We start from the raw sequence: 12,773 nt of genomic DNA on the forward strand, positions 1-12,773 counted from the left end.
CTTTGAGGACTCAAATGATCTTTGGCCTTTCTAAAGCGAATGGTTGTGTAATCAATGACACAAATTCATCTTCTCGTTCATTGATGATTGATTGCAGGGGCTTGACATAATGGGTGGGTAACCACTTTGTCCTCCAATGTGTCACAATGCCCGTGAAAATTACACCCAACTGATGGCGTTTGTGTTTTGCTATTGATGCTATTGTGTTATTGCCGTAGCTCAGAATAACGCACTGCAATTGTTCAGTGTGTGGCATGCTAGGTCACAGCCTAGTCTAGCCTATTAATCTAGGCCTAACTTGGGCCTAGCAAAGGCCTAACTTGGGCCTAGCAAAGGCCTAACTGTAGCCTGGCCTCACAAGAATCGGCAGATTTTCATGAGGCATAGTTCGCCCTAGGCCTAGCTCCTGAACGGAAGTGTATGTTTCCATTCTGAAACACTACAGTATTTTGAGTATATGGAGGTGTGCCGGAATATTCCCATTCATGTTCAGTGACTAATTACTTCGCCCGAGAGAAAACATGCCCATTTATTTCCCCTTGGAGCCCCTAAGAGGATCATAACCCACTAAAAAGTCCTGCCAGGTTATCACCGTCCCATGGTTTCAGATTCCTGCTGCAATAAATCTTTATGGTTATTAGCTGCCCTGATTTCTGTCGGTCAGTGTGTATACGACCGACAACATTCTGTGAGTGTGAGTGAACAAGGTCATCCTTGGGGGTTGAGAGACTTGTGGCTCGGGTCCGAAGATTTTCTTACCCTCGTAGAAACTGTGGTCGCCAGCGGCACTGGGGTTCGGTTTTTATCGCAGCACTCTCCCAAAAAGTGCAGTGGGGTTGGACAGTCGCTCTCGGGAACAAAATGCATAATGTTGGTCATCTGGATAGGGCCGCACCCATTATTTGAAGCAGTCTGCGCAATTAGGCTAAGGCCCTAGCCTAGGCTACATCTTGGATAATGGTGGGGACGTGTGAATGCTTGGTTATGTTGTTAGGCTATCTATTGAGAGAATCGCGCGCAGCATACAACTTTTTGGCAAATAGCCTTGCCTAGATCACCGGTAATGATACATCCAGACTTGGCATGTTGCTCCCAAACCTCTTTATCTCATGACTAATTGGCCTAGGCTAGGCCTAACTGTTAGGCGTAATTTAGTTTTAGGGAACTTCAGCATGCCCTTTGCATTTAAATTTTAATGCTGGATCAAAATTAAATATTTGGTCAAGAAAAATTGTGGGGACACGGTACCTAAACAAGAGCCCAAGGGCATTGTGGTTCCTTGCTTGCTTGGGTATATGACAATACACATAGTATTATCAAGCAAGATTGGGCTGAAATAGTCCAAGTAATTGTGGTCCTACATGTTCCCATAAAGTAACCAACACTATAGCCAACACTTTTGTGATCACAAAATGTGATCGGATTTTGATCAAAGGCACTTTTAAGATCTAAATATGGCGTCGAAAATGTAAGAAATATAAGAGACCTACAAGCATGTCAACAGATATGATAACATTGGTGACCTCAGATGACATGACCTTCAAGTTTCAAAATGTTCCACCACCCCATTCACAACTTGTCCACAAAATATCAACCATATCACACCTTGGCATTGAGATTAAATTGCATTAAATGTCTGAAAATTAACTTTGAACTTGTATACATAACTTCACACACAAAGGTCACCCGGAGGTCAACCAATTGACATTTTTGATCGGTGAGACCTAAATAGAGCATGACTGTAAAAATTCAAACATTTTTGGCCATTTTCTCCCCCCAAAATACAACTTTTTTAACATTAGCTGACCTTTGGTGACGTTGGATCACATGACCGTTAAGTTTGAAAATATTCCCCTATACCATTTGCAACTTGTCCAAAAAAATCAACCTTGTCACACCTTGGAACTGGGAGTTATTGCATTAAATGTCGGAAAATTAACTTTGACCTCATATAACGAAGGTCAAACAGGGGCCAACCTATTGACATTTATGATCAGAAGGTACCTTTGACATCTGAAAATAGCATCAAAACTGTAAAAATCCACAAAACACGAAAAGGTCACCAGAGGTCAATTTGAGGTCAAGGGTCACCCTAGATGCGGTAGACAACTGGATTACATTGAAGCAACTCCCTGCCCTAACGGACATTTCGTTCTCAAGTTATCGCAAAAATACTACTTTTTTAACATTGACATTTGGTGACCTCGGATCACATGACCGTTAAGTTTGGAAATATTCCCCTATACCATTTGCAACTACTCCAAAAATATCGACCTTGTCACACCTTGCAACTGGAAGTTATTGCATTAAATGTCTGAAAATTAACTTTCACCTCATATAACTTGGCACACGAAGGTCACACGGGGGTCAACCCATTGAAACTGTAAAAATCCACAAAACACCAAAAGGTCACCAGAGGTCAAATTGAGGTCAAGGGTCACCCAGATGCGGGTCGACAATTGGATTACATTGAAGCAACTCCCAACCCTAACGGACAATTTGTTCTCAAGTTATCGCAAAAATACTACCTTTTTATCATTAATTGACCTTTGGTGACCTCGGATCACATGACCGTTAAGTTTGAAAATATTCCCCTATACCATTAGCAACTTGTCCCAAAATATCAACAGTGTAACACCTTGGCACTGGGAGTTATTACACTAAATGTCTGAAAATTAACTTGACGGGTGTCAACCAATTGACATTTTGGATCGGAAGGTACCTTTGATATCCAAATCTAGCATCAAAACCAGACATTTGTGACCTTTGACCTTGGTTTCCTTTGGTTTCCTTGGTTTCCTTGTTTTCCTTGTTTCCTTGGTTTCCTTGTGACCTTTGACCTTGGACCTGTAGTTTAATCTCCTGATTCCAAAAAACAAAACGACAAGTCTGTACAACCATCCTAACTCCGACCGAAAAACTTTGACCCCATATAACTTCGCAGATAAAGGTCACACGGGGTCAACCTATTGACATTTATGATCAGAAGATACCTTTGACATCTGAAAATAGCATGAAAACTGTAAAAATCCACAAAAACACCTAAAGGTCTCCAAAGGTCAAATTGAGGTCAAGGGTCACCCAGATGCGGGTCGACAATTGGATAACACTGAAGCAACTCCCAACTCTAACGGACATTTCGTTCTCAAGTTATCGCAAAAATACTAGTTTTTTATCATTAATTGACCTTTAGTGACCTCGGATCACACGACCATTAAATTTGAAAATGTTCCCCTAACCAGTTCACAACTTGTCCCAAAATATCAACCTTGTCGGACATTGGCACTGATAGTTATTGCAGTTTTAATATTTTCGGTTTTTGGACCATAACTGACCTTTGGTGACCTTTGTGGGCACCAAAAACAATACGGCACACCTTCTCCATATGGCGGATTTATAGTCCAAGTTTGGCCTCAATCCAACATTCCCTTATTGAGATAGAGCGTACCCAAGCAAGTGTCACAGACGCACACACACACACACGCCAACCTGACTGCATAGGTTCCTTTTGCTAAAGCAAGGAACCAAAAATCTGATTAGGGAGACCCAGACCCGCCCAAAGGATAACGTTGCTACAGAACGTGTGTTCGCAAGGTTGGACTGTCTGAAACGAAACAGTCCCAACATATCAGCACTTGCCATGCAAGGGATTTTATTGTGGAGTATAAAGAAAACTTCAAGTTAATACATGTGACAACTTAATACATGTGACACAAAGACGAGAGATGACCTCGTGAAGAAAGCTGTAAAAAATAGGAAGAATGTGGTAAAGTTATACCAAGATAAAAGAAAAGCTATCAAACAAAACCGACTTAAAGTAAGGGAAGCAACAATAAAGGACAAAGAAGCCAAAGAGCTGTCACTGGTTTCTGAAACCATTGCCAACACCGAAGCGGTACTGAAAACTTGTGGGTTCATATGCAAAAATGTAGAGGATGTTGACAAGCTTATGGAGAACCAACAAGATGAGTTGACCAAGAGTGTGTTAACCGTGGAATTGTGAAAGGGTCGTTTTTTTTTACGTCTGGAGGGAAACCGATATCCACACCACAGCTCACAACAAAACTGAAAGAAATTAGAAATCAGTTGAATGTTGAATGTGAAAGTTCTATCGAAGAAGCGAGCTCATCTAATTCTTTGAAGGACAAGAGCCGTATGGAACTTAAAGAAAAACTCCTGGCAAAACTCAACAGAGGTGTCGAAAGGAAATGTTGTGTGCAAAGGAGTAAAACATCTTTGTTTATCTCCAAATGGGTCAAGCTTAGTAACCTAGCAGGGTATGGTTCTTCGTAAGAGTACCACAAAAGATGTTGAGGAGTTGATGGAAGATGAGTACAGATTGCATTTTGAGAAGGGCTACCAGTTTTACACTGTAATTTATGACCTTCCGTATGATGAACTTTTTATTTATCCCCTCAAAAAAGAATGGGATGATGATTTACTCACTATAATGTAGACAAGTTTTACACTGTAAGGTAGCTAATTGAGGAGAAAAAAGAAATTGTCGATAAAAAAAAATCCTCAAGATTTCTTTTTACAGTGTACAACATGTATTGACGTGTAATTCAATCAACAATGTTATGACTGATAAAATGTGTGCATCTGTATGAAAACATGAACAATGTCAACTGATTTGGGCAAATATCAAGTCCAGTTTAATGTCGAGTACATGTACAATGCAGTCCTACATGTAAATATAGCACCATTATTATTATCAACATTTTTGTGAACCATGTAAACTGGGCTTGATTATAAAATTTACATTCATGACTCAATTTCTTTATGTACTGAATTGAAGTAAAAGTGACCCTTCTATATTGCATATACATGTATGTATGTATGCAAGTATGAAACAAACCCATTTGTATGCATGTGCAATGTGGCTTCAATACTGTGCCTCCAATATTACACATGTATGTACATATCCTTCTCAACTTCAATATAATTACAGGTGTATGCAAGAATTATAGTTATATGTGTATTAATTGTCGTCAATACACAAGAGATCTACATTTTGTGTAGTGTAACCATGAAATTTGCATATGCAACTTATCATAAAATATTTTCTTTAAAATTAAACACAATTTCGAAGCTGCGAATTTAAGTTTTCAATTGATTGGAACTAGTTTTGGCTATTTTTGGTTTTGTTTTTTGCATATTTAATGAGGCAATCAAAGTCATTCCTTTGTTCAAGCTAATTTGCATATGCAAATGTGTTTAAAGGTCTAAATTGCTAATTAATGCTGATATAACCTATTGTTGGTGTTTTAGGGCTCTTCAAAGTTTTCGCATATTTAATTAGGTGTCACCTACATTACAATTTTCCACACACACAAATTGGACATTTCAGTTAAATTGGCAGTTATTACACAAAACAAGAGCAATATTTGTAATTCAAACAAAGCGTAATATATTGCACATGTGTTCGGGAATACAAATCATGTTGAAAAAATATTGACGAGTCACACCTAATTTGCATATTTGAGATTTGAATATATGAGCTCATTTGCATATTTTATGAGATAATTAACTGAATGTTGTATTTTCAGATGCACCTTAGCACAGGTAACCAGCATACCAAGTATCATCCCTGTACTACTTTTAGAACTTGAGAAAACTCATTGACCTGTACTAAGTCATTTTTTGGTACATTTCACATTTACGGTTATAAATTTTGCTTAAAGGACATGTGACACGGAAAACGAAACTCTACTGAACTATTTATAACGTATAACAATTATCCCAAATCGACTTCGATGGTTTTCGACAGAAAAATCCTTCAGATTCAAAATTGGTGAAATATAACCGCTCATATCAGGCCATCGAATGCCAGGTAATTTCGTATTCATTTTTGATGACGTACGGTATTGTAGCGCAGAACGTCGATGAAGTTGTCACTTCTGTGCAGTATATTTTACTGGACGAATTCACGCTATTACTAGATATCTTTACCGAAAACAAACATGACAGTGCCATATTTTCCTCTCAGTATCGAGCTCAGATACTGACGAAAGTAGCGAGAATGATGGTGAGAATATCGCCGATCAACAATATTTACCTGGCGGCGGAGATATCTAGCCTTACATGTACGAACCAGAAACGGATGATTCCGGTGACGAGAACGATGGCGAGGGCCGTGCTGGAGGAGGAGATGTACAAGGCGATGAAGGTAATCGCCAAAGGAATTTGGACTGGTACGTACTCAAATAATGAAGGATACGTGAGTTAGTCGAACATTCCCCCCATTCACCAGTAAATATTTGGGAATTTAAGTGTCCTTTATCACAGTGTCAATATCATTGTTTGCCTTCTGATAAGATTATACTTAATAATCGAACGCCGCCCGAATGCTTCAGGCCAGTGTACGTTGTAGTTGTACATACTTGTTGTAGAAAGCGATTAACAAAGTTTTCGTAGGCATGTAGCCTAGGCTAATTTGGACTCAATCGAAGGTTGTTCACTCAATCGTGTAAGTGATCAAGCAGGAATTAGGCAAGCCTGTGGCTGCCAAGGCCTAACATAGTTATGCCTAACGTTAGTTTAGCTGGCTTAGGTCAGTGACAATATGAATTATATTCTCTGACCAAGGCCTACATCAGTGGCTTAGGGTACTGTGATTCAGTCACTTAAAGGTCTGTTCACTCTGTGGTTAATTGGTGAATAGATAAATGAAGGAAATTATTGTTTGCCCTGTTTGTTTGCCCATCAAATTTACTCATGATAATGAAACTGTATCTGTATGCAACATTGAGGGTGAACAGAACCTAGGCTTGAATCCATCACAGTACTACAGTGCAGTACAATAACTGTTGCTCTAAGAAAAAGTCTGTGCCTTATTTTCAAAGGACATTATTTTGTTATTCATCAGATCATCTCAACAAGTTATTTTCAGTTTTTAATGCATATCTTGAAAGGCACAAGTTGTTGGAATGATATCGGAATGAGTATTTGTTCATGGTCAAGCCGATATGAGCCTGCTTATTCCATTAACGTAGATTTTGTACGATTGTTGGTTCAAATGGTTCCAATCGACCATGGTACTAACACATAATCACTAATCAGACCACTCATTTATTTTCTCCTGGTCATCAGAGTGTGGCTTTAATTAGCTGACCAAGCGAATACATAGGGTCTGTTCTTTCTGTTTATCTAATCTTGGGGTGGTGTCTTATAGAAATAAACAAGGATGATTTGGGCAGTAAAAACTTTCAGTAATATTGAACAGTGCATTCTGTCAGTTACAGGCGATTTTTTTTGGAATCAAAGATCTCTTACATTCGGAAATTTGGTGGGTTGCACTTGGGCTTTGTTGCAGTGGTTCATGAAATACAGGATAGACAGAAACTTCAACAGTTTCTAACTCCCTCAGCATTGTCGTTCACTAATTTATTACTCTATATACAGTGGTCTTTCTTGTGGTTTACTACTACTACTTCAATCTTCTTTCACATAAAGGTGTACCTGTGGTCATTGTGCCATAACATAATGACAACTGCGAGGGAATGCAGATGCTGCACTGAAATTGATCAGGTGAAAGTTGTTATGGAAGAAGAAGGTGCAGGATGCATCACAACACATCCTGGATTTCATGCTGTCTGTCTTGACAGGTGGGGATTGAGGACAGCATATTTTGCTTACCGCCAACAGTATGGAGAAAATCCAAGAGAGCAGTTTACATGAGATTTCTGAAAAACTGCATTGCTTACACGAATTGCCATAGAAATTTCATGTTATTATAATTTTAGAAGCCTTTAACTACACGGCACCAGTTTTATGCTGAAATGTACAATAAATAAAATGGAATGGGCAGCACTTGTCATTATTGATCATTGAAGAGAGGTACAACTCATGGACTTTAATTCATCTGGGTGGCCAGCACTCAATGTCATGCTTAAAGTGTTCCACCATTTGGCATTTAAACATTGTAACTAGCATTAGATAACAATCCAAACAGAACTAATGTATGTTTTCAATACACAGCTTGCAAGTATTGGTACTGAACAAGCTTTTTCTCTCTTCTTTTCCTTTCTTTTGTATCTGTAGGAAGTATCGACACGTGGCGTATCGACAACTAGTGAGGTTTTGTTGGCAGTTTTTGGGGAAAGATGTCAGGGTGATCCTCCCAGCATGTGCCGTATTAAAAATTAGAGACACTTTTCCATCAGACAACTATGAAGGTTTTAGATTGCCTCGACTGTCAATTTGCATGTACTAAATAAACATAACGGTAAATCAAGAGAAGGTGTGTCTCTTTTATTAATGAAAATCTTCATTGGTCATCTACTTTAAAGTGCTGATTTTGTATGGTTTTCTAACATTAAAGAAAGCAAGAAAAAAAAATCAGTGACAGAAGAAAGTATGAACTTGGAAGTTGTGATTGTCTACAACTATTTTTAATTTCACAAAACAATGAGGAATAAATGAGTGCTTAATGTGGCAGTGTGTGAATATGCATGTGCTTGTGTGAAGCCTCGACTTTCAATTACTTCAAGAAGTTGAAGAACTTCTCAAGAAGTAGCTGTAACTTAAAAGAAGGAAAAATTAGAGCTAAAGAAAGACTTACATAACATAAGAACTATATAAGATTAAAAAATACTTGAAATATTTATTTGACATAAAAACAGACTTAAATGAGGGGTCAGGGTGAGGAGAATGGGGAAGAGGACATGTCCCCTAATGAACAAGGAGGGTGGCCCATACATTATCCCTGCAATGTTCAGGCTAGATGAAAACATTTTGTCCCCATAATAAATTTCACTTCATACAAAAAAATGTGTAACAAACTTCACGTGGGTCCCATACAGTATGTACCATTGGCAAGCGGTAGTACTGATTAACTTAAATATAATTTGTAGAAGCAGCATTTCAGCATTTAAAAAAAATGGGTGAAAGTGATCACTATTTAACCTTTCATATAACCCACACCCCCCCCCCTTTGTACCATTGGTCAATCATAGTGCTCACCAACTTTCATGATCATACAATACAATAAGTTTTTCTTATAAAATATATATAATGTTTAAGTGAATCTGTTCAAGTATGGTGGTATAGTAACATAAAACTAAAATTGATGGCAGATGGACGGACGGATAGATGGCTAGATCAGTAGAGCTGTATACTAGTTATATCTGCTCTTGTGTTGCTGGACAGCCTCCTCTTTGTCTGGATGGACATAAGAGCTTGCCAGTGGTGGTGGGGCAGAAGCTTCCTCAAGGTCTTCTATAGTGCTTCTTCCAGCCTTACACAAACTGAAGTAGAGTTGATGTCAGTTTCTCTACATAACCTGCAACCCCAATAAAAAAGACTATTTATTCAAGGGAAAAAAGTAACACTGTGACTTAATGGACAAATTTGCCTTTACATAACTTATGAAAGTTGCATTTCACTGCGAGAGGCTGTAGTTGCAAGAAAAAATATTTACCATAAGTTGCATCGGTAAGGACCTTGGAAACGGTGGCTTGGCCTTTCTTAAACTTTGGGAACCTCATGGCAAACCTTTCTTTTACCTCATTTGTGGTGGCTTGTGATCTGCTTGAATTTTCATTAAAATGGAGAGCAGCAAGCTGTAGTCTGAAATCAAAATTAAAGACTAACATGTGAAGCATAAGAATTGAGTATGATTAAATGGCAGGTGTCTAAACACACCTGCTCATTGTTTTGCTGAAGTATTTACCTGGGTACAAATATTATTACTTGTGGAGAATACACCGATAATTTTCAACCCCTTATCTTCACTTTCAAACATTTCTGCTGGTTTCACAGTAAATATAAGACTGGGAGTACCATTGCTTTTACCAAAGATCATGTTTATAATGTGTACTTAGGAAAGTGTTAGGTATGAACCATTTTGAAAATTAAATATTGATGATGTTACTAATAAAAGACATCCATCTGTTTCCAAATATTTTAAAATTCTTTTTGGGTGTTAAGGCTATGCAGCTGGTAAGTGCAATGTCTACATGAGTTAAACCTTGATGCCTAGAATTGATAAAAGTGGTTCAATGTTTACCTGCTGATCATTCCATGGTAGCTGTAGTGGGTATTCTTCGGGGCAAAGTGTATAACTACACTGTGAAAGCTTTCAACGTTTGAAGTTTGATATGCAGATCACAACTGCATAACGTCTTTCTACAAACACTTAGCAGTTATCACCTGTACCATTTTCTCACAAACTTCGGTGCCTGTTCAAAAAAAGGGATAGATTTTGTGTTGTCATGGATACCATTTTGCATTTATTGTATAATCTTACGTTGAGAAATTGGATAACCTTCCAATTTCTCAACGTAAGATTATCAAGAAGAGAGATGGACATCCACCCATGTTATAATAGTTACACCTATACCTAGAACCACTTACTAGGTTGCAGCCACTTCTTCTTTCTTCCTGGTACATTTAATTCGCCATGGACACATCTTGGGAAAAGATCACTAGCATGCTGGTGCACATCTTGGATGTGATTGGCAACAGACAGCTACTTGGCCAACATCACATGACCGTCAGGTGTAGATGCTGCAACCCAGTAGAGGTGGTTGCTCACACTCTTTGCCCAGGCACCAGCTGCTGCACAGGTTTTCTTTTTCCCCAGCTTGTCAATTTTCTTACAAGTACCTGCAAAATAAGAAATTGTCCATTGTAGAAAAATCACTTTCAGACCAAATTTTACGTAATGAAACAAAACATAGCACTGGTAGTAATCTCATCATGGATGATTACCACAATTTGTTTTATAAGTGATGGTGTAGCAATAGGAACTTGGGCAAGCTTACAAAAATTCATTGTGTATGTTGGTCACTAAACCAAGACAGAGAGTTCTTGCTGTATTAGCTTAATTGAATTTTGCAATAAATAGACACCTTTTGTTATGTGCCAAACATCATAGTGATGACCTGGAGATTTTGCCCTGCAAAGAACTGCAACCTCCCAATTGATTTGTCATGTTCAGATTCATCAGATGAGTGAATTGATGGAGTGTAGTCCGTACTACCTGGCGGTTTTTCGGTGTATCCCGATGAGGATGCCACAGCATCTTGTCTCTGTTGGTCCAGTCAGCAACTTCAATGGTGGTAGGGGACCAGTGAACACTGGACTTGTACATGTGTTACATTCACTGAAAATTAGAATAAACGCTTATTATACCACACACATACAGTTGCTTTTTACGTGCTAAGAACAACGGACACGGACCAAAGGTCAAGAAAACCAAAAACAAACCCAGTCTGTAAAACAACACCTCCCGCTTCAGGCCTTCCAGTTCCATAGCATTACTGCTGGAAACTTCATTGCTCTGTAAAAGGGAACAAATTGCAAGGAATATGAAAGATTTGTTTCTGATTGCCTCATTTCATCAAATGTGAGCAAAAGACATAGTTGTTTAAAGACGCGCTAGCGTACAAGAAACCGGCGGCGCTATTTGTCACTGACCGAAAAAGTTTTGTGCCAGTCACAAAAACCCGGATGTTAATTAGAGTACACACAGTGTTAATTAGAGTATGTTAATTACAGTACACACGGGTATACTACACTACTATACCAGGGAGTTCCATAACAACTCCCTGTCTATACCAATTGGTTCTGTGAAGTTACAACGCTGCGCTGTGCGTGTGTGGGGCTCAGACACCCATTCGGTATTCACACTTCATCGAACGTAGTTACATGATCACCATTTCTAAGGAAATCGGCATTTTACAAAAAATTACGGAAAATGTTCCCAAGGAAAAGATTTGGAAGTGCTCCTGGGAGACCATTATCACATGGATTCGATGCCGCGAGGAGTAGAAGAGAAACAATCAGGAGGCGAAACCTTACGCAAGTTTATCTTCTTCATGCTCATGACGAATGGGTCTCACAGAAGGCAACATGGGTAGTTGAACAAGGGAAGCCTATGAGTAATGCGGAGTTTGCTAATCACCTGCTGACAGATCATGCTGACACAGGTAAGTGAATTTGTCCGATTAAGTCATAGTTAATAGGCCTATATTTACTCTCAACTTTGACTTCAGTTAATTCTTCAAGCAAAGTAAAACTTAGTCTAAAGCCAAAATATAGCTTAGTTTATTTCGAGATGGTTATCGTAGGACAATGTTATACTAGTATAGTAACAATAGGGATTAGGCACCCAAACTAGGCCGACATCCCGGTCTTGTACGTGTTTCATGATGGCCGGGTTGTAACTTCTAAGCAACAATTTGGATGGTAACTTCACGATTATTCAACCAAATGCGTTAGAAAGGCATAAAAAATTTTCTTCAACTAGTAGCTGATCACCCGTCGAACTTTCCTACACTATAGCTCAACCGCTACCGTAGTTTGCGTGCTGTAAAATACACCAAAAAGTAAATAAATAATACTCCTTTCTTATCTTAAAGTCCACTATAGCTGCGCATCGCAGACAAAAAGACTAAGTGAGAGGTTACTTTCTTTGTTGGTTTTTGCTGACCCTAACCAGAATTAGGCCTCGCCTAATGTCCAAATTTGTCAATGCATATTTTGGGGTCTTTCTTAGAATATGTACAGAAAATCAAGACTCGCGGAAATGTTTCTGCAAGGCTGGTATAGCATATAATGGCTGTAAGTGCTTTTCAGTTTAATACAAACTGCAATGCAACTGAACCGCCACTGCATATAACATAACATAACATAACAATTAATATTTATATAGCGCTATTCCATCTAGATCATAGCGCTAGATATATTGCCTACATAAAAGAAAGTGTCAGGACTGCAAGTTTTGTTTGAGAAAAAAAAAACTAAAACAAAGTTACTATTCTCCTGCT

The 12,773-nt window shown here is 38.6% G+C and overlaps 2 long non-coding RNA genes across 2 annotated transcripts; one reads left to right on the top strand and one right to left on the bottom strand.

Moving 5' to 3' along the window:
• The first annotated feature begins 6,391 nt into the window (after positions 1-6,391).
• Positions 6,392-8,384, top strand: LOC139984238 (uncharacterized). The gene is made up of 3 exons (XR_011798984.1): positions 6,392-6,469; positions 7,456-7,607; positions 8,044-8,384. It is a non-coding gene; the product is annotated as an uncharacterized lncRNA (long non-coding RNA).
• Positions 8,385-8,643: 259 nt separating this feature from the next.
• On the bottom strand, positions 8,644-10,809 carry LOC139984236 (uncharacterized). The gene is made up of 4 exons (XR_011798982.1): positions 10,357-10,809; positions 10,010-10,181; positions 9,422-9,570; positions 8,644-9,283 (listed from the first exon to the last, which is right to left on the bottom strand). It is a non-coding gene; the product is annotated as an uncharacterized lncRNA (long non-coding RNA).
• Between the last annotated feature and the right edge of the window lie 1,964 nt (positions 10,810-12,773).

The sequence above is a fragment of the Apostichopus japonicus genome, chromosome 17, assembly GCF_037975245.1.
Source record: "Apostichopus japonicus isolate 1M-3 chromosome 17, ASM3797524v1, whole genome shotgun sequence".
NCBI lineage: Eukaryota > Metazoa > Echinodermata > Holothuroidea > Aspidochirotida > Stichopodidae > Apostichopus > Apostichopus japonicus.